The sequence below is a fragment of the Oryctolagus cuniculus genome, chromosome 11 (assembly GCF_051225735.1).
Source record: "Oryctolagus cuniculus isolate XC-2025 breed Fujian yellow rabbit chromosome 11, ASM5122573v1, whole genome shotgun sequence".
In the NCBI taxonomy this organism is placed as follows: domain Eukaryota; kingdom Metazoa; phylum Chordata; class Mammalia; order Lagomorpha; family Leporidae; genus Oryctolagus; species Oryctolagus cuniculus.
This window is the reverse complement of record NC_142877.1, coordinates 42,572,658-42,593,386: the sequence shown is the minus strand read 5'-3', so window position 1 is coordinate 42,593,386 and position 20,729 is coordinate 42,572,658. Positions and strand designations below refer to the sequence as shown.

At 47.9% G+C, this 20,729-nt stretch overlaps 1 protein-coding gene across 8 annotated transcripts in view; it reads left to right on the top strand.

Annotated features, from left to right (window-relative positions):
* RRBP1 (ribosome binding protein 1) overlaps positions 1 to 20,729 on the top strand; it is a 66,431-nt gene that overhangs the window by 3,650 nt on the left and 42,052 nt on the right. The gene's annotated exons all lie outside the window — the stretch shown is intronic.

Sequence of the window (20,729 nt, the reverse complement as noted above, 5' to 3'; positions counted from 1 at the left end):
GTACCACACATGGAAAATAAATAGGTGTTAGGTAGAAAGCATATGGCCTGCAAGGAAAGTAAATATTTAATTCTACATCAGCGCGCTGGGCGAGGAAAGCCACTTTAGCATTTCAGAAAATTAACTCGGGACTTCCTAGAAGGGTGTTTTCTTAGGCAGACAGATGCTGAATGAACCTCCCTAAATGGGCATTTTGCTCCCACTCCCCCTCACTTAAAGATCGACGTCTCCACTGCCTTACTTTTATTTTTTATTTTTTTAAAAGATTTATTTATTTATTTGGAAGGCAGAGTTAGAGAGGTAGAGAGAGAGAGAGAGAGGTCTTCCATCCACTTGTTCATTCCCCAGATGGCCGCAACAGCCAGAACTGCGCTGATCCAAAGCCAGGAGCTTCCTCCTGGTCTCCCACGTGGGTGCAGGGGCCCCAAGGACTTTGGCCATCCTCTACTGCTTTCCCAGGCCATAGCAGAGAGCTAGATCGGAAGTGGAACAGCTGGGATTCAAACCAGCGCCCATATGGGATGCCGGCACTGCAGGCAGTGGCTCTACCCACTATGCCACAGCGCCAGCCCCTGTCTTCCCTTTGAAGAACATGCATCTCCCCACTCATCCAACCACAGGCAGCAACTTTGATTTAGAAAGAACATTTTGCAGTTTGTAAGTTATTATGGCAGAACTAGAATACCTGCTTAGTCCTCATAGCTCACACGTTCGGACATTACTGGAGTCTTCCGAACTGGCCGGTGCAAATCGTTGCCAGGCCAGGGAGTGCCTACAGGGCTCTGTTAACGCTCCTTATAACTTGGAAAGGATCCCTGGAGGAATTTGGGAATTCTTGGTTGTGCCAGTGGGCTTATTTTCGTGCTCTGCATCTAAAGACCTAAAACCGCAGTTTAAACAAAGAACCTCAAATGATGAGCAGTGAGTTAATCTCTCGTTGGCTGGAGAGGGGATCCACTGAGATTGTGCCGGAAGATAACCAGCTATTTATAGTGATTATGAGTATCAGCTGCTGACTCAAAAGTTGGACGAGAAAACTGTCTTGAACCCAAACTTTTGCCTCTGTGCCCTAACCCTGGGCAGAGTATAAACAGACAAGGTCAGTGTTGGCCATCTGGACTCAGAGGCCAAGCTGGTGTCCTGTGTGGACAGAACTGGGCCTGCCTAGGACATTTTTTGTTGTTGTTTTGCCAAGTCCATATTATATATTAAGCAGTTGAACCACCTTTTAGAAAATGGAGAATTTCTTTCATTAAGACTGAGATTTGGGGGCTCTCCTGGGGAAAAGCAAGAATTTCTGGATGCTCCGCGTCAGGCTTCTCAGGTGGTGACTGTGGTTGGGCAGAGAGACAGAAGAGAGCCTGCTGTCTCTCCCCCGCGCCCTACCCTGATGGATGGGATGTGCTCTGGGGTTGGCAGTCCCTGTGGGGGGGATTTGGAGGCATCTGGTATGACCTGGTGGGTCACCAACATCTTGCGCAGTCCCGGACCAGGGGGTAGGGGTGGGGTGGGGCAGGCAGTGAGACAGGCACTGGTGGAAGTCCTCATCCTAGAAGTGAGCGGTGTGTGTGGCCTTGGGGTGACGTCTTCTTAGGCTTCAGTATCCATCCACATGTAAAATGGAAGGCAACCAGATGGCCCCATCTTTGAGCCCACACACCTCAATTCCGCTTGAAGCCTCATCCTGTGAGCCCTGACTCTCAGCTCCACCTTCCACAGAGAGCCAGAGCCTGGCCCTTCCCACCTCTGCTGGCACCTCCTGCTCCAGACTCCCCACTCATCTGGTCACTGCACGCACCTCTGAAGTGACCTCCTGGCTTCTGCCCTCACCCCCGGTCCCCTAGAGCAGACTACATCACTCCTCTGTGGAAGACTGCCCTTGTCCGAAGTTCGCGACAGCCTCCACGGCTCGACTTTTTGCCCTGGCTTCATTCCTACCACCTCCCTTGTTCCTCCAGCACACCCCTGCTTCCGCCTGCCCACAGGTGGCCGCATGGCCTCTTCCCGCATCTGCAGGTCTGTTGCCCACCTTACTTAAGTGATAGCCCCACACTCCCCCCGTCCCTTAGCTTCTGCTCCCACTTCTCCCCAGCGCCTCCTGACACATCCCCTGCCTGACCGACCTCGTCGTCCCCCCGCTGCCACTGCAGCGTAAGCTCTCTGCCTGGGCAGGGACATCCCTGTCCTGCTTCCCAAGGCGGCCCCAGGGTTGAGACCGGAGCCTGGTGCGCGATAGATGCCCCCGTTCATGCTGAGCTGGTGGTGAGCTGGTTTCTAGTGCTTACGTGCCATAAGGATATTATTTAGCCTGAAGTAGCCTGGATTCCTAGAGCATCAAGTATAAACACAAAAACATATTCCAGAGCCAAATGCGAGTGATTTCTGGATTGCCTCCAGTCTGGCTGCAGTTGGGAAATGGGCAGGAAGGCGGTGGAGGGTGCTGTGGCATACCAGGAGAGGCAGGGGCTTCAGCAAGCATCTAGGAAAGTGGGGGCGTGCTCTCTCCTGGGCACCTAAGCCCCCAGGGCTTCCTGCTGCTTCCCAGGTGCTCCCACTGACTGGGTGGGCCTGCGGAGTGATAAGCATGGCCCTGAAGACACACTGCCCATGACAGAGTGGCGCTTTGGGTTTGAACAGCGTGCTGGCTTGCTCTGAGGAGAGCTGGCTGCCACGTTGAGGGCGTGCGATTGTTCCTCAGCGGGAGGAGGGAGAATTCTTCTGGCCTTCCTTGGCCAGACTCGGTCAGGTGAAGGTGCGAGTCGTTGCCAGGAGGCCTCTCCTCTCGGGCCTTTTGTGTGGAAGTGGCTGCAGGGGAGGGCGAGGGCTGAGGTGGGGTGGGCTGGCAGCTAAGAGTGGGTCCCAGGCCTGGCTCCCTCCCTCTTCCTCCTCCTCTGCCGCTTCTGATTTGAGGCAAAGAAGTGGAGAGTGGACCCAAGGCTTCCGAATTGTGGGCATGTCAGAGCCGCTCTGTTTGCGTGCAGCAGTGAGCCCCTTGTTCCCGTATGGTTTTTCTGGAATTAAAGTGCACCTCTCAAGCACATCAGACAGTTTTGCTTTCGATTCAGACTGAGCCTGAAGAGGACTGAGATACTGCTTTATTTCTGTGGAATGTATTTTTATTTTCCTGTTGGGTCTAGGTATTTATAGTAATTAGCAAAGTTGTAATTTTCAGAGCTTAATTGTAATCACAGTGAGTGAAGGAAGAAGAACTCAAAGAATAAATGAGTTATTGACACTGCTAGTGAAAACTCAGGAGTGACGTGTCAAGAGACAGCCAGCCGGTCTGCTTCAGCCATGGCCCTGGAGCCCAGCCAAGGGCTTAACGTTTCAGCTGGGAGATCCTGCACCTTTTCCTGTCCAGCTTGTAAGACTGAGGAGGACAGTGCAGTGAGCCTGGCCGCAGGTCAGCCTCAGGGGCTGGGGGCTCCAACCTGTCACTGCCCTCGTCACACCAGGAGGGGATACCTGCCTTGGCCCTGGTCCCAGTGCTGCCTCTTCGGAGGAACGGTGTTGTGTGTACATGAGAGTTGGATGGGCCAGTAGGAACCATGTCCTGGGACAGATTCTTCAGGCCCTGAAGGTGCTGCTCCTTCAAGATCCGCAGGGCACATTTTCCTGGCAAGGATGACGCTCCTGTTTCACTCTTTACCATAAAACGTGGATGTACAGGCAAATGCACTGTTGCGCATCTGCTGCTCAGCGCCCAGACTGAATGCCCTTGTGTAACCAGCAGATCCAGAAATAGGTGCTCTCGCCCCTCCCTCAGCTCCGGTTGCTGCCGTCCTGGGCTTGAACTGGCTGCGAGTGGAATCCCGGGCCACGTGCTGTTTGTGGTGGGGATGGTCGTGCATGGGTCCTTCTCATCATGACCCTGCCAGTGTGTGGCTATGTCACAGTTCATCCATTGAGTGCTACATGGGTACTTGGAGAGCTCCCAGCCAGGGGCCGTTATGGGTCACCCTGGCGTAGATGGTCTTGCCCTGACTTTCAGGGAACATTTGTACACATGTCCGTCCAGTCTGTGTGTCTACAGTGGAATTGTGGGCCATAGGAGGCAGGTGCTCAGCTTTAGATCACGGTGCTAACTTTTTTCCCAACATGCTTCTACTGATTCCTGCTCCCACCCACAGTATATGGGAGTTTGGCATGTATTATAAAATGGCTGACTTTAAAAAGGAGCCACAAAGAAGCTTGAGTTACCACTGATAATAAGTAAGAATCTCTTGGCTGGCACCACAGCTCACTTGGCTAATCCTCCACCTGCGGCACCAGCACCCCGGGTTCTAGTCCCGGTTGGGGCGCCGGGTTCTGTCCCGGTTGCTCCTCTTCCAGTCCCGCTCTCTGCTGTGGCCTGGGAAGGCAGTGGAAGATGGCACCCGCATGGGAGACCAGGAGGAAGCACCTGGCTCCTGGCTTCAGATTGGTGCAGCGTGCCGGCCGTAGCAGCCATTTGGGGGGGTGAACCAACGGAAAAAGGAAGACCTTTCTCTCTCTCTCTCTCTCTCTCTGTCTAACTCTGCCTGTCAAAAAAAATAAAATAAAATAAAAGTAAGAGCCTCAGGCATGCTGAGGTTCTCTTCTGTCTGAGGTGGGACTGTTGGGTGGCAGAATTTGTTAATCAAAGCCCTTTGGAAAGGGCTTGTTTGAAGATCAAGATCTATTTGAAAGGCAGAGCAATAGAGGAGAGAAAGCACATGCGAGAGATCTCCCATCCACTGATTCACTCCCCAAATGGCTGCAACAGCCTGGGCTGCGCCAGGCCAAGCCAGGAGCCCAGGACTCCATCCATGTCTCCCACATGGATGGCAGGGGGCCAAGTACTCAGGCCATCTTCTGCTGCCTTCCTAGGCACATTAGCAGGGAGCTGGATCAGAGTGTTAGCAGAGCAGCTAACGCTCGAACTGGTGCTCCTGTATGGGGTGCTCACATCGCCAGCAGCAGCTGAACCACTGTGCCAGGATGCCGGCCCTGTGATAGGCTAGTTCTTAACCATAAATCTGAGTGGAAGGGTGTTAAATGAAGGGTGTGCCACAGAGCTCTAAGCTTGAGGTTGGGTTTTTCATCAGACACCGCCAGCCCCTAAGTTGATTTCTTTTTTTTTTCTTTTTTTTTTTTTTTTGACAGGCAGAGTTAGAGACAGAGAGAAAGGTCTTCCTTTTTCCATTGGTTCACCCCCCAAATGGCCGCTACGGCCAGTGCGTTGTGCAGATCCGAAGCCAGGAGCCAGGTGCTTCCTCCTGTTCTCCCATGCAGGTGCAGGGCCCAAGGACTTGGGCCATCCTCCACTGCCTTCCTGGGCCACAGCGGAGAGCTGGACTGGAAGAGGAGCAACCAGGACAGAATCCGGCACTCTAACCGGGACTAGAACCCGGAGTGCTGGCGCCACAGGCGGAGGATTAGCCTATTGAGTCGCGGCGCTGGCCCCCTAAGTTGATTTCTTAAAAATAAGGAGTCAGCAGTGGGGGTCCCAGACTTCATTCTGCCTTGGCTGTCACATTTCTAACTGGAGCGTTGCCCACTCCCCTCCAGGGCTTGGTGTTGGCGAGGTTCTCCTGCCAGAGCGCCTGTCGCCTACCTCGCTATCTTCCCACCTGCCAACCTCCCCATCCTGGGACTGTGGCCTGTCCTGTGCATGTCAGATCTGTACAGCACAGCTGACCCTCCAGTCAACCAGCCACAGGGGCTCGCTTTTCTTTAGGACTTGGTGGGGCCGGCGCTTCGGCATAAAAGGTTAAGCCTCCACCTATGGCGCTGGCATCCCATATGGGTGCCGGTTTGAGTCTCAGCTGCTCTATTTCCAATCCAGCTCCTTGCTAATGTATCTGGGAAAGCAGTGGAAGATGGACCAAGTGCTTGGACCCCTGCACCCACGTGGGAGACCTGGAAGACACTCCTGGCTCCTGGTTTTGGATTGGCCCAGCCTTGGCCGTTGTGGCCATTTGGGGGAGTGAACCAGCAGATGGAAGATGCCTTTCTCTCTTTCTCTCTCTCCTTCTCTCTGTATCTCTGGATTTCAAATAAATAAATCTTTTTTTTAAAAAAGGCATTAAAAAAGACTTGGTGATTGGGCTTTGGTTTGGCTGCGAGTGGCAGCAATGTCTTGGACCAGTTAGTTTAAAGATCGAAGGGCACTGGTGATAGGTGGCGTCTTCTGACTTGGAGGTGAGCTGGGGCAAGTTCTAGGTAACAGAGGAAAAACACCTTTTGATAAACATCGAATGGCCCAAGAGACACTGAGGCAGATGGTGAAAAGAATGCCCAAAAGGATAAACAGGACCTGAGGGCCTTGGCTAGGCTTTGGTAGCATCTCCTGACACAGGGCACACTGATCAGAGAGGCAGCAGGATGGGAGATTCCCCCTCCACACACACACCCACCCATGAGCTGGGAGCCTCAAGGAGGAGGTGGTTGGAGGTAAGCACTTTGCATACCCTAGAGGTGGGATGGGTGGGAGGATGCCCCCTGGGCAGAGTGCTCCTAGCCCATCCTCCAACAGCAGACCTTCATCCCAGGCTCAGCAAGTCGCCAGGTATAATTATGAGAGGAAGGCGAACCATCCCTCCTAAGGAAGGATGCAAAGCACGGTGAATGATGACTGGCGGGAGCAGATCTGTGAAAACACAGATAACAGGGTTCACACAGATTTTAAACAGTGCCACTTACTAAAGTAATGGGCAAGATTGAAATTATCTAGAGGAACAGGAAACTGTAAAACGAGCTCACCAGGTACAACGCCATAGACTTGACATTCAGTTAATTGTAAAAATCCAGCGGATGAATTTATCAGCAGATTAGACAGAAGTGAAGAGAACAAATGAACCGGAAGAGCAGAAGAAAACAGAGAATTTGTTTTAGAGAACCAGAGGATGAAAACCAATTAAGAATCCAAGAGAACAGACTGAGAAGTGTGTCTGATTGGGATTCCAGAAGAGGAGGAGGGCAGAGCTAGTGTTTGAAGAAACACTAGCTGAGAAGTTTACAGAATGTGTAAGACCTGCCTCCCCACCCCCAAAAAAGAGCAAAACCAAGCCGCTGGGAACTGTAGATCGCTCAGTGATAGGGCAACTCAGGGGAAACATTCAGCCATGAGGTGAAGAGATCATTTAAACACAGACCTGCAGTTCCTGACAGGTCTGAGGAAAGGAGATTGGATATTCCTGGAAGGATGGTGTTGCCGGCAGAAAAAGTGAGCTATAACAGGGAGTAAGGAGGATGCTCCATATTCAGACGGTGCTGAACTAACTAACGCTGGGGAATCGGCATCAAAACAGACATGTAAGTCAGAAGAGCTAATGGGATTAATGCAGGGAGGGGTAAAGGTTTTGTTAACTTTGATTTTTATAAATCCTGCATTTATTATTTTAAGGACAGTTATTAGAGGGGAGAAACAGTACAGTGGAGTGGAAAAATGGAATATTCTAAACAATCCAAAAAAGATAAGAAAGGAGGCCCCTCCCCCCAAAAAACCTCCCAGACAGGTGTGAAATGGCACAAAACAAAATTACAGATCTAAACCTAAATATATCAGCATTCTTATTACATATAAGTTACTAGATACTGAAGTGAAAGATATTCTGCTAGATTTTAAAACTCTTACTCTTGGGCTGTTTACAAGAGATGGAGTGAAAATAAGAGTAGAAGAAGATATATGATAAAATACTATTTAAAGAAAATGTTATATTAATGTTACAGAAAATCAAATTTAAGGTAAAAACAAGCATATTATAGAGGGTCACTCCAAAATGATAAAAAGTAAATTCATTTGGAAGATTTAGCAATTTGAACTTGGTGTATTTATTAGCACAATCTCAGTTCATAAAACAAATTGATAAAAAGTAGACAAATATATAATCATAGAGAGTTTTAGTGCATCCTGTTAGTAATTAACAGCTAAACAGACAGCTCAAGGATTAGAACATTCGAATAAAACAGTAAAAGATGTGGTGTCTATGTAATCATATACAAATAAAACACTGTAGCTGTGCATACTCTAAGATTTTCAGATTGGTCATACCTCTGCCTCAATGTTAACTTTCAGCAAATGTTAAGGGATTGAGAGTATACAAAGCAGGTATCCTCCTTTCTTTTTTTTTTAAGATTTATTTATTTTAAAGATTTATTTATTTTACTTGAAAGTCAGAGTTACACACAGAGAGAAGGAGAGACAGAGAGAGAGAGGGAGGGAGGGAGGGAGGGAGGGAGGGGGTCTTCCATCTGCGGGTTCACTCTCCAGATAGCCACGACAGCCCGAGATGCGCCGATCTGAAGCCAGGAGCCAGGAGCTTCTTCCGGGTCTGCCACGTGGGTGCAAGGGCCCAAGGATTTGGGCCATCTTCTGCTGCTTTCCCAGGCCAGAGCAGGGAGCTGAATCGGAAGTGGAACAGCTGGGTCTCAAACCGGTGCCCATATGGGATGCCTGCACTGCAGGTGGCGGCTTTTACCCACTAAGTAAGCCACAGCACTGGCCCCCTATTTATTTATTTGAAAGTCTGAGTACACACAGAGGGAGAGGCAGAGAGAAACAGAGAGAGCAGTCTTTCATCTGCTGATTGACTCCTCATTTGGCTGCAACGGCTGGAGCTAGGAACCAGGAGCTTCTTCCAGATCTCCCACATGGGTGCAGGGGCCCAGGGACTTGGGCCATCTTCTGCTACTTTCCTAGGCCATAGCAAAGAGCTGTATTGGAAGTGGAGCAGCCGGGACTCAAATCAGTACTCATATGAGATGCCTGTGACACAGGTGATAGTTTTATCCACTATGCCTTAGTGCTGGCTCCAGCAGATAGCTTCTTAATTGAAGTAAGCAGAACTATAAATAGAGATAGAAAGGATGCATGTATTTGCAAATTTTAAAATGCTTCTCATTTATTTGTAGATCAAAAAAGTAATGACAGAAAATGTTTTGAAATCAATGATGGGCCAGCGCCGCAGCTCACTAGGCTAATCCTCCGCCTAGCGGCGCCGGCACACCGGGTTCTAGTCCCGGTCGGGGCGCCGGATTCTGTCCCAGTTGCCCCTCTTCCAGGCCAGCCCTCTGCTGTGACCAGGGAGTGCAGTGGAGGATGGCCCAGGTGCTTGGGCCCTGCACCCCATGGGAGACCAGGAAAAGCACCTGGCTCCTGGCTCCTGCCATTGGATCAGCGCGGTGCGCCGGCCGCAGCGCGCCGGCCGCGGCGGCCATTGGAGGGTGAACCAACGGCAAAGGAAGACCTTTCTGTCTCTCTCTCTCACTGTCCACTCTGCCTGTCAAAAAAAAAAAAAAAAAAAAATCAATGATAATAAAACTGGCAAAACTTGTAGGATATAGTTAAAATATTATATATTTTAAATACATTTAAAAAGAAAAAAAGATGAAAATTAATGAGCTTGGGCTGGTGTTGTGGCACAGCAGGTTAAGCCACTGCCTATGATGCCTGTATCCCATGTAAGCACTGGTTCAACTCCCGGCTGCTCCATTTCCCATCCAGCTCCTTGCTAATACACCTGGGAAAGTAGAGGAGGATGGCCCAAGTGCTTGGGTCCCTGCAACTGTATGGAAGATCTGGATGGAGTTCTAGATTCCTGACTGCCTGGCTCCCCACTCCCTGAGGCCATTTTGGGGAGTGAACCAGCAGATGCATGGAAGATCTCTCCCTCTCCCTCTCCCTCTCCCTCTCCCTCTCCCTCTCCCTCTCCCTCTCCCTCTCCCTCTCCCTCTCCCTCTCCCTCTCCCTCTCCCCTTCTCCCTCTCCCCTTTTCACTCTCCCCTTCTCCCTCTCCCTCTCCCCTTCTCCCTCTCCCTCTCCCCTTCTCCCTCTCCCTCTCCCCTTCTCCCTCTCCCTCTCCCCTTCTCCCTCTCCCTCTCCCTCTCCCTCTCACCTTCTCCCTCCTCTCTCCTTCTCTTTCTCCCTCTCCTCTGTAACTGCCTTTCAAGTAAGTCTTTTTAAAAAATTAATGAGCTAAGTACCTATCTTGATTATTACAAAAGGCAAAATAAATCTCAGTTGGAAGGAAGTAACAGTGAGAAAGAATTTATGAAACAGGAAACTAACATACAATAAGGAAGCCTAACAAAGCCAAAGCCAAAACTTCATTCTTAAAAAAGATGGATAATATTTAAAGATTTCAAGAAAAATTGATCTAAAAAAATGTATAGGTAGTATCAGGAATGTAAAATGGAACTTCATGACAGATGTGGTAGATATTAAATAAGTTATGTAGGAAATGTGCTAAAGAAAAATAAATTAATGCCATTTTGTATAACTAAAAATATTTAAATGATTGAGAGGAGGGAGGCTATCCACATTTCATGCATAGAGAACCTTGTTTTTTAAGTAATTTATTTTTTTTGAAAGAGAGGAGAGACAGAAATCTTCCATCTGCTGCTTTACTCCCTAAACGGCTGCAACAACTGGGGCTGGGCCAGGCCAAAGCCGGGAGCTTCTGGATCTCCCACACGGGTGGAAGGGGCCCAGGGACCTGGGCCATCTTCTGCTTTCTGAAGCACATTAACAGGGAGCTGGATCAGAAGTGGAGCTACAGGGATGTGAACTGGCATCCATGTGGGATGCCGGCGCTGCAGTTGGTGGCTTAACCCATTGTGCCACAGCGCTGGCCCCAAGAACTTCTTTTGTACATCTCAGCCTGGTGAAAATTTTGCGAGATCTGACCTTATACATTTCTAGAAAACTGTAACTACCAACACTGAGCCAAGCAGAGATAGGGAATCTGTATTGTCCTATAATTAAAGAAGTTAGTCCTGTGATTGTCTTCTCACAAAGACAATACCAGGCCCAAATGCCGTCACTGGTCAGCTCTGCTACACATTTTTAGAATAAGCATTCTAGTTGTTCTCAACCTCTTCCAAAAACAGAAAAAACCAAAAACAAAACAAAAAAAAAAAAAACCCACACTACCCTGTCTACTGTGTTGATGCCAGCCAACCTTGTTGCAAAAACCTAATATCAGTCAAATCTCATGCCAACTCCTGCAGTATGTCTAGAGACTAAATTGTATGTATCCTAGAAGTGTAGACTTGGTTTAACACTTAAAAATAAGTTTATGTTCATCTCCCACACTCATGAATTACAGGGGTGGAATAGTGTGATTATCTTCATAGATACAGAGAAAGTGTTTGATAAAATACAGCATCTGTTCATGCAAAGAATAAATGGCACTTCTTGAGCCTGATAAGGGATGTGGACAGCCAACAGAGCACTGAATAACGAGACCCCTAAAATAGGAAAGGAAAAACAGGATGCTGCTGCCGTTCCTGCACTGCTTGCTGCTGGAGGCCCTGCCCTGTGCAGAAATTCAAGAAAAATGTAGAAGATAGACTGGAAAGAAAGGAAACTATGAGTCACACGCTTATGCATGTTTGAAAAAACGTTTCAAAATCTACAGATGTGTTATTAGAATTAGGCAAGGTTGCTGGGGGGGAGCAAGCTCACCCTAAAGAAATCAATTACACTTCTACATACCAGCAACAAACAGAAAATGACAGTTAAGGAACACCATTTGCAAAGTGTAAAAAGTATGAAGAACCAAGAAATAACTGCAGGAATATGTCAGACACCATGGTGTGCATCACTGTCCTCTGTGTAAATCTGACCCTTTAGCCACATAAACCAGGAGGCGCTGTCCTGATAGGACGTCTGGTAGGTGATGCATTCAGCAGACGCTGGCTGAGGTGTGACCCTGGTCAGGCTGATACCCGGCTTGTGGCAGTGGGTGTCTGATGGGCCAGCAACGCACATGTGTTCCTGCCAGGATTCTCGATTCCTACCTCTAGACCTGTTGTCTTCCTTAGTAAGGTGAAGCCTATAGGTGTCTAGTATGCTGTCAGAAGACTTAGTCTGCTTCAGCATCTACTTTTACAAAGACGATTGTTTCGGAGAAACAAAACCCTGTCAATTCTTTGTGTTCTCCCCTGCCCAGGCGTAGAGATTGAATCTGAAATGGCTGATGAATAAGCAAAGGCTTACAATAGAATACATTTCTATTTTTAGTGCTTCAACTCTTGAAAATAAGTAGCATTGTTTCTTTAAAGTAGGAAATTAGATATTTTTATCCTCTTAATGAAATGAATGATTTCACAGTCCATCTTCTACTTGCTGCATTTTCTCTGGATTAAAAAATAATCATTACAGTTAAATTTTTAGATCAGATATTCTGAAGACCTCTTAAAAATGTTAGATAAAGTGAAAAAGTATTTAAAAAGCGCAGCTGAACTTGTGAGGTAGCCATGAACCGAGTGTGGGGAGTGGCTTAGGGCTCATCTCTGCGCTGACTGGCATAGGGTATAGGTGGGGTGTTGTCCATCAAAGTCATTGGCTTTCACCTACAGAGGAGCAGGAATGTGTTGTAGATGGGGAGTGGGGTCTTAGCCTTTACTTACAGCCCTTGTGAAACCTGAGCCCTTGAAAGGATGCACCTTTCAGAAAAAACACTGGCCCGGTAGCAAAGGACAGATGACATGGGGTGGGGAGCTTATCTGTCTTGTTCTGGGGTTTTGTACCAGGAGGCCCATCCCTCATAAAAATGTGTCCTGTCTGCTGACTTCCAAGGGCCCGGTGGGAACAAAGAGCAAGCATCTCTTCTGAGAGAAGCCACAAACCACCCCTCCCCTGCAAGACAGAAGTCACTATTCAGGTTGGAAAAGAAGGTGATGAAGGGCAGAAAGGGAAAACATGGTACTGTGCAAAAAGTCAGACCTGACAGAACAAACAGCAAACTCAAAAGGCTTTTTACCAAGCTGGTTGGATGTAGCTGAAGAGAGAATTGGAGAGTGGAGCACGTGTTTGAGAAGTTTACCCAAATGTAGCACACAGAGACCAAGAGGTCATTGAGGACTTTTGCCGTGAAAGGTAAGAACATGGCAGTTTCCAGAGCACTAAGCGGACAAGGGTTTTTCAGAATTGATGAAAAGGTCATGACTCCTCAAAGTCAGAAAGCACAGTGAGACTGATTAGAATAGGTACGCTTATTTGGTTGACTACTTAGAACCCCGGAGATGAATCCTCAAAGTGATGAGAGATAAGGGAGTATGATAAAGGAGTGACAGGTTTACAGCATGGGTCTCAGTGGCATTCCTCCTGATAACAGAAACAAAAACAAGACAAATACAATAGTATCTTCAAAGCAGTGAGAGAAAGCTGTCAGCATGAAACTGTGCTCAGTCCATTCATGAAGAATGAAGGTGAAGTCAGTTTTTCAGAGCTGTAAGGACACACAGTTTCTCAAGGAGAAAGAACTCACCAGTGTGGTGCTTGGGCAAGACCCTGAAGGAGGAGAGGATGCAAGAAGCAGTGATGAGCAGATGGCAAATGTGTGCCAGCCTCAGCTGCCTGGCCCCAGCAGCGTGTGGTGGGACAGGATGACTTCAAGTCTTCTGAGTCCTGTTGAGAAGGTAGCTGGTGACAACAGTGAACTTTTGGTCAAGTGTATATGTTAGGAAAATGTAAGCATGAAAGAGGACTCTGAAAAAAATTGAAATAGAATGCTCAACTTCCAAACCATAAAGGAAAAATGATAATGCTTGAATAACCCCAAGAAGAATACAAAGAAGGAGGAAATTAACCAGAAAAAAAAAAAGCATTGCAGAGAAGAAGCAGTAAATCAAAGTGCAGCTGAGTCCTATTACCTAGGGAACTCACAGAAGATGCTAGTTGACTAAACCTACCAGTTAGACAAATTACCACACTGATCTTAAAATAAAACCCAGCTATCTGCTATTTTTAAGGGCTCCTATTAAAACGTAGCAACACGGGTTGGAAGTAAAAGAATAGCAAAAGACTTCAGGCCAATGTTAACCCCCCCCCCCAAAGTTAGCAAAACTTTAAAAATAATCACGCAAACTAGACTTTAGTGGGGAAAAATTCATTATGAGGATATTTAAAATGGTCTTTATAGAATAGTGAGGAAAAATAACAGGCACTTTACTAGAATGATTTAACAATTCTGAGTTTTGTTTACCTAACGAGATGGCCACTAAATCACAAACTGACAGATTTCAAAAAGAAATCAGCAATTCTGTGATCACAGTGGGAGTTAAGAGCTCCCAGAAGTTGCTAGAATAAGCAAGCAAAATGCTGGCAAGGTTCTGCGGAAGATCACTAGACTTGGATTAAGGATCCATGTAGAGCCCAGTGCTCCACAGACTACATGTCTCTTGATAAAAATTGACCACAGTCTAGCAAAATTCCCTGAATATGGTATAATCTAAGTCAGTGTTTTACAGCTCTAGGCCCATCATGTTTTGGGCCACAAAGTCAGTTTATTTGGTTGTGGAAAACCTTCTTAAATTTCTTGATGGTATAGAAAATACCAGTGCAGTACGCATACTAAGACTTTTACTAAGACTTTGTTTTGTGAGGGTCTTGTTATTTACATGTGACAGTATACATATATGTGTGTGTGTGTGTGTGTGAGAGAGAGAGAGAGAGAGATCCATGTCCTGGAACATGTATAAATTAATTTTTTTGATTCATAGTTAAAAATCTGAAAGCTGGGACAGATGCTGTGGTGCTGTGGGTTGAGCTGCCGCTTGGGGTGCCTGCATCCTGTATCAGTGCACAGCTCGAGTCCCACCTCTGCTGCTGATCCAGCTCCCTACTGAGTGTGTATCCTGAGAGGCAGCAGATGATGGCTCAGAGGCTTGAGTACTTACCACCCATTCTGGGCTCCTGGCTTTGGCTCGGCCCAGTCCTAACTGTTGCAGGCATTTAGGAAGTAAGTAGCACTCTTTTGCTTGGCCTTTCAAATAAATACGGTAAACAAAAAAACCTGACAAGTTGGACCTGTATCACACATAATGTATTCCTCTGGTAGCATAGCAGCTAAGTTAGGATTTATCAATGATAATTCCAAACCCTGTCATGTATTAGGAAAATTAAACATGCTGCCAACTCACAAATCAAAAAAGAGATAATGTGGGAATTAGAAAATTAAAACTGGACAATAATGAGAACACTGTGTTGCAGGTTGTGGGATGAAGCTATAGCTGTATTCAGAGGGAAACTGTGTCTTAAATGTTTGGTACAAGAAGAGAAGGGCTGAAAATTAATGGATAGATGTCAAGAAGTTGGGAAAAACTGAGTAAACCAATGGAAGATGAAGCAGCAACAGTGAAAATTAATAATATAGATTGGATTACAAACTCAAAGGCTGGCTCTAGAATTATCATTGAGAGTGAATCCTCAGTTAAAAATCAGTACTCTGGCCACCCTCCCCATTCCAGGGCAAGATCTGCAAACACTGATTCTGACGGTTTTGTAGGCGCATTCCTCCAAACCTACAAACAACAGAAAGCCCCATTTTTATACAAACTGTCCCAAAGAACAGGGGAAAAGGGATAAGCCTTAGCTCCTTGTTGGGACTTGAGTGGCCCTCACACCAGGACTGGAGAGCAGCCTGAGAATGCCCTGTGACCTCTGTCACTTTACAGCACATGCAGAAATACCCCATAACAAGATGAACAAAGCTCTTTTCCATCAAGGAATGTTTATACCATAAAAGCCATCTGTGACTTAACCATAGAATATATATTACAGTTATTTGTTGATCTCTTGCTGGGCATGATTTATAAATTGGACTTTTTCATTGGAAAAAACAAAGGGTCTTTAAAAAGCTCATGGAAAGTGTATTATGAAAACTATGCATGGACTTCAGAATTTTTCCTGTCTAACTTATTGTATTGTATTTGAGAGGCACAGAGAGTGAGAGAGCTCTCATCTGTTGATTTATTTCCCAAATGCCCACAGTAGCCAGGGCTCAAGTCAGAAGCTAGAAATTCCCTGCAGGTATCCCACATGGGGTGGCAGTAACCCAGTGGCTTGAGCCATCACTGCTGCCTCAGACTCTGTATTAGCAGGAAGCTGGAATCAGGGGCCAGGGCCGGGAGTTAAACATGGGCAATTGGATGTAGGATGCAGGTGTCCCAACTAGTGTCTTTACTGCTAAGCTAAGGTAAGCCCACTCTTTTTTTTTTTTTTTTTTAAGATTTATTTAATTTATTTGAAAGAGTTACACAGAGAGAAGGAGAAGCGGAGAGGGAGGGAGGGAGGGAAGGAAGGAGAGAGGGAGAGAGAGGTGTTCCATCTGCTGGTTCACTCCCCAGTTGGCCACAACGATTGGAGCTGTGCCGATCTGAAGCCAGGAGCCAGGAGCTTCTTCTGGGTCTTCCACATGGGTGCAGGGGCCCAAGGACTTGGGCCATCTTTTACCGCTTTCCTAGACCATAGCTGAGATCTGGACAGGAAGTGGAGCAGCCAGGTCTCAAACCGGAGCCCATATGGGATGCCGGCACTGCAGACAGCAGCTTAACCCACTACACCACAGCGCCGGCCCCACTAAGCCCACTCTTATCTTTTAACTGCGTTTTTAAACCATGAACTTTTTGAAGTCCCCTTGAATATACTTTAAAAATAACGCCTTTTTAAACCATGAACTTTTTGAAGTCCCCTTGAATATACTTTAAAAATAACACCTATTGTGTTGAGTGTCATCTGCAATTTCAGGCATTCCCTGGGGGTCCCCTGGAGATGGGGGGTCTACTATATTGTAACTCAACACATTTCAGATTAGAGGAAGAAATTGTTATGTGATAAAGAGAAACCATTGGCTGCACGTAAACACTGAATTGAAGAGTCTCTGTGTCACCCACGAAGAGGTTTCTTCCAAAACCCTGTGGTCAGCCTACCTGTGAGAGTGGCACATGGGCACCTGTGGTCAGCCTGCCTGTGAGAGTGGCACATGGGCAATGGGAATGGGCACGCGGAGGGAGGCTGCCCTCTGCCAGCTCTGTTAAGACAGGAGAAAGAAAGCAGAAACAGTAATACTGCCCCTCCCCACACACGGGAGGGACCAGACAGGAAAAGGTGCTGGGTCATTCAGCCAGTGAGGAAAGTCAGATCACTTTGTCCTTGTAAATTGAGGCTTGAAAAAAAAAAAAAACCTAACTGCCAAAGGTATCACCGAAGCTTTCAGAAGAAAGTAACTGACAGTAAAGGGACTCCCGCCACCATATTGGGCGTCCCCAGAAAGGGACTCTGCAGGGGGCTGGGGCCAAGGACACAGGGAGATTGTTAACTGTGGGGAAGACCTGCCACCCTACAGTTTTGTGTGAACAGTGTAAACTTTAAAAACCTAAATGTGTGGATGTGGATAATCGTGCTCTGGTTACGTGATATGTACAGGAGTTAAAATGAATGAACTGAAAAAAGCTATGACCGCCTATAGGAGGAAATCTCAAGAAAAAAATTAGTCAGAAAATTGTGCCAGGTCATACCCAGAATAGCATTCCTCACAGCAGTTACCAGGTTTGCAACGATGTCATTACATTTCATTTGTGGAGACGTAGGCGTAAATAATGTGGAAGTGCTAAGTGACCCATTCTGGGTATCAGAGAAGACCGGAGGCAAATACAGCGAAACAGTAGGATTTGAGAAACCTGGGTGATGGGTAAATGGGTGTTCATATGTTTCTCCTTAACTCTTCAGTGTTTGAATTGTGTTGTAATACAGGTTGGGTATTCCTCATCCGAAATGCTTGGGATCAGAAGGATCTTTGACGTGGGACTATTTGATATGAGACATGCGATAACTTAAGGAGGGGGCCCAGGTGTAGAGACAAGTTCGTCTGTATTTCACGCGCCGCTCGTACATGTAGCCGGAAGGTAACTTTGTGCAGTGTTTTTAGTGTGCCTGTGTTAGACTACTATCACATGAGATCCAGTAGGAAATCTACTTTGGCATTGGGTTGATGCTCATAATTTCAGGCTTGGGAGCATTTTGGATTTTCGGGTAAGGGGTGCTCAATCCATATTATTGAAAATAGCACTGAGGCAGCCATACCTGTTAGTCTGTCTTCGTCACCATTGCATTTTAGCTGTTGCTCCTTGGTAAGTCACCTGATGCCCAGGAAAAGGACGTGGAAGCTGTTCTCTTGGATCACCCCTCCCCATGGCTTCAGTGGAGGTCCACATGTGATTTATGGTGGAGCAGCTGGGTAGAGAGGAGACCGAACCCCAGGGGTGCTGTTGGGGTCTTTGCCTAAAGCCTACCCAGATCCCAACTGCTAAATTGGACTTGACTGGCTTGCTCAGCCGTGTGACTTAGCAGGTGTACTCCATGTCTAAAGAATTTGGCACTTTCACTACTCCTATTCCCAAATTCTAAAAGCAGAAGAAAAGCTGTTGTTTTGGGATCCTGCAGGTAGGCAATGAGTTGAGCCTGCCAAGTCTGGGAGTGCCCCAGCCTCTGTGTGATCTCCTGCCTCCTGCTCTCCAGGGCCCTATTTGCCCCATACTCAGTGCGTACTCAGAATAGTGAATCAGAGTGCCTTTTGCACAGAAGTTGCTGGAGTTGATGCAAGTGAGATTCCTTGTGGTGAGGCTGTAGAGGGTATAAGCAGGCACCCCTCTGGCTTAATTCCTTGCGTTCCTGGGCATGGTCCTGGGTGAAAGCCCCGGGGCCTCTTGCCACAGTGTGGATTTCAGAGCAGAGAGCATCTTTGGGAGGCATCCCTGCTTTATCTCTCGTGTAAGTCGGGGAGCTCCCTGGTGATGTGTCTGCCCTGCCACGCCAGCCCTGCTGAGCAGCAGAGAGCTAGCTGGTTTTCATTTTGACTTCTCTGCTCTCTGTGGTCACACTGCCTGAGCTGTGAATGTCTCTGTGTGTTAGCGCTTAAGAGTAGGGCTTTTCATTTTGCTGTGAAAGATTTCTTTTACCCAAGTCTAACTCGGGAATTAGTGGTGAGTATGTAATTTCTTTTTAAAGCAACTCATTCTGCAGAAGTTGGGAAGCCACATCGGTGCTGCTCTAAAACATACATTTGTACGTGCTGTGGAAGAAAATAGTCTCCCCAAGTTTGCCTTGCTCGTTCCTGTGCTCCCCGCCGAGAATGCATTTTTGTATGCCATGTTTGCCTGCGTGGAGTGAGATTAAAGGCTGAGTTTCCAGCCCTGGCCTCCCGGCTGGAGTTTCAAACGTTGGAAACCACGAGGCTGCACAGAACTCCATAGTCCTCGGTGGCAAACAGGCCCTGCCTTGTGGATGGCTGTTGACTGGTCAGGGTCTGGAGATTGCCCAGTGCCAGCTACAGCTGCCCAGGGACCACCCCTCCAAGCACGTGGTTGTTGGGAAACCCTTTGTGGGTACAGAGCCTCAACCAGGGTGCCTGGCCAGGAAAGGGCAGGTATTTTAGAGGTTTGTTTTTGTTTTTTGTCAGATGAATAGGATGAGTAGGGTGAGTATAATATGGTTTTTGTCCTGAACGCTTCCTTGATGGCAAGGTTCTCAGAGGTCCCCGTGTGACGTGGAGTGGCTCCGTGTGGTTCCCTGCCCTCCTCCCTATAGGGCCACCACAAAACACAGCAAACACCGGAGGTAAAGGGAAGGCTTTTTGTCGGGTGGGGGAAACCCGACAGGCTGGAGGGAGAGGGCGAGAGAGAGAGAACACGTGTGTGGGGAAGCAGGTCCTATTAGACTCTTGCAGAGGGGTAGGGACGTGGGAGCCGCGAGTCCCACTAGGGTGGGGGTGGAGCAGACTTGTGGTTGGGCCATTAGGTCACCTGACTTCAGCAAGCTAGACTGGGTTCTGGAGAGGCCAAGCTTTGTGTACAGGGGGGTGGCTGGGCCAGAGCCTAAAACGGTGTCTGGGCCTTGAGATGGCGCTTTTAGATAAGATGGCACCGTTCGGCTAACTCTCCCCACTGGATCAGTCCAAGGCTAAGTAGGTGAATTCCCCCTTCAGCACCTCGGCTTGGGCTCAGCCTTTGCGTGAGGGTCACACCCATGGCCACCCAGGGCCAGGGGTCAGAATGTAAATGCCACCTGGCGTGGCATCCAGAGGCCTCCGTGCCTTCGTCGGGCTTCATTTGCAGTGGTGACAGCCAGAATGGATGGCGGGACCTCGGCCCCGCCCATGCCAGAGAGGCATCTGGGCAAAGTGAAGGGCATAGCCGCAGCCGATGGGGTGATGCTGCACAGCACAGGCTGGGAAGTTAGTCTAGAGCACATTACACCCTCTTGCCACAAGGGTTTTACTTCTTAGAAAGGTGTGGTGAGAGCCTGTGGTGGGTGTGCGATGGGAGTGATCTCTTCTTGGAACAGAATGCCCACTGAAACAGGCTCATTTCTCATTCACACCTACAGAGTGCCCTGAGGTCAAGTCTGGGATTCCTGGGTTGTTGAGGACTCCCCTGCCCCTGGCTTTTCCAGGCTGGTTCATACTTGGCATCATGCATATTTGAGAGAACAGCATTTCATTTATAATAAGATCTGAATATTTGGAACTCTTAAAGAAAGAGGAGTGGGAATCTCAATGTCTGTGCCACCAACCAGCTGCGACTCGCCTACCCCAGCACCTGGAAACCCACCCCCCCTTGGCTCATTCAGATCCCTGCAGACCCTGTTTGTGTCTCACTGCAGTCCAGGGGCCTGGGACGGGTGATGGCACCCACAATAGTTGAGTGTATCCAAATAATTAAGTCTCATGGAGTTCCCAGTGAAGTAGAAGTAGCCTGTGCCTCCAGCATGGAAGGTGTGGACCGAATGCCTCTGCCGCTGTGCACTTTGCAAGCAGAGTGGTTTGTAAGGTGTTGTCCAGCGTAGGGCCTAGTGACTGAAAATCTCCACCTGGCTTGTTTCCTAGCATGCAGATCACGGCTCCATGACTTCAGGAGCTAATGCTGGCCAAAGCGATGTGCGTGAGCTTTCAGGGTTGGAATGCATAGGTTTTTTTCTCTGACTC